Here is a 1,654-nt window from a genome sequence, read left to right on the forward strand (position 1 = left end):
CTCTCCCTCCCTCCCCACCCTCGTAACCATCAAAGAATGTTTTCTTCTGTGTTTAAAGCTTTTCTTGAGTTCTTGTTACAGTGGTCTTGTACAATATTTGTACTTTTGTGACTGACTAAATTCACTCAGCATTAATGCCTTCCAGATTTCTCCATGTTATGTTTCACGGATTCATCTTTGTTCTTCATCATTGCACAGTATTCCATTGTGTGGATATACCATAATTTGTTTATCCATTCGTCCGTTGACGGGCACGTAGCTGGTTTCTATCTTTTTGCTATCGTGAACAGTGCTGCAGTGAGCATGGGATGCGCACATCTATTCGTGTGACGGCTCTTATTTCTCTAGGATATATTCCAAGGAGCAGGATTGCTGGATTGTATGGTAGTTCTATTTCTAGCTTTTTAAGGAAGCGCCAAATCGATTTCCAAAGTGCTTGTACTACCATTTTACATTCCCACCAACAGTGTATAAGTGTTCCAGTCTCTCTACAACCTCTCTAACATTTATTTATTATTTTGTGTTTTTTGGATTAATGCTAGCCTTGTTGGGGTGAGATGGTATATCATTTGCTTTTCTCTAATGGCTAAGGATCGTGAGCATTTCTTCATGTGTCTGTTAGTCGCCTGAATGTCTTCTTTGGCGAAGTGCCTATTCATATCCTTTGCGCATTTTTTAATTGGGTTATTTGTCTTTTTGTTGTTGAGGTTTTACAGTATCTTGTAGATTTTAGAGGTTAGACGCTGATCAGATTTGTTGTAACCAAAAATTTTTTCCCAGTCTGTAGGTTGTCTTTTTACTCTTTTGGTGAAGTTTTTTGATGAGCATAAGTGTTTGATTTTTAGGAGCTCCCAGTTATCTAGTTTCTCTTCTGGTGTTTGTGCATTGTTACTTACGGTTCGTGTTTTGTTTATGCCACGTATTAGGGCTCCTAGCATTGTCCTTATTTTTTCTTCCATGATCTTTATCGTTTTATTTGATCCATTTTGAGTTAGTTTTTGTGCATGGTGTGAGGTGTGGGTCTTGTTCCAGTTTTTTGCGGATAGATATCCAGTTATGCCAGCACCATTTTTTAATAGACTGTCTTCTCCCCCAGTTAATGGACTTTAGGCCTTTGTCAAATGTCAGCTGCTCATAGGTGGATGAATTTATGTCTGGATTTTCAGTTCTGTTCCATTGGTCTGTGTCTGTTGTTGTACCAGTTCCAGGCTGTTTTGACTACCGTGGCGGTATAATAGGTTCTAAAATCAGGTAGTGTGAGGCCTCCCACTTTGTTTTTCTTCTTGAGTAATGCTTTTCTTATCTGGGGCCTCTTCCCTTTCCATGTGAAGTTGGTGATTTGTTTCTCCATCTCATTAAAAAATGCCTTTGGAATTTGGATCGAGATTGCATTGTATCTGTAGATCGCTTTGGGGAGAATTGACATTTTCACCATGTTGAGTCTTCCTATCCATGAGCAAATTACGTTTTTCCATTTATGGAGGTCTCTTTTGGTTTTTTGCAGTAGTGTCTTGTAGTTTTCATTGTATAGGTCTTTTACATCTCTGGTTAGATTTATTCCTAGGTATTTTATCTTCTTGGGGGCTATTGTAAATGGTATTGATTTGGTGATTTCCTCTTCAAAGTTCTCTTTGTTGGTGTAGAGGAATCCAAC

At 38.5% G+C, this 1,654-nt stretch overlaps 1 protein-coding gene across 5 annotated transcripts in view; it reads left to right on the forward strand.

Annotated features, from left to right (window-relative positions):
- SLF2 (SMC5-SMC6 complex localization factor 2) overlaps positions 1-1,654 on the forward strand; it is a 48,854-nt gene that overhangs the window by 34,100 nt on the left and 13,100 nt on the right. The window lies entirely within an intron of this gene.

The sequence above is a fragment of the Trichechus manatus genome, unplaced genomic scaffold (genome assembly GCF_000243295.1).
Source record: "Trichechus manatus latirostris isolate Lorelei unplaced genomic scaffold, TriManLat1.0 scaffold00007, whole genome shotgun sequence".
Classification (NCBI taxonomy): domain Eukaryota; kingdom Metazoa; phylum Chordata; class Mammalia; order Sirenia; family Trichechidae; genus Trichechus; species Trichechus manatus.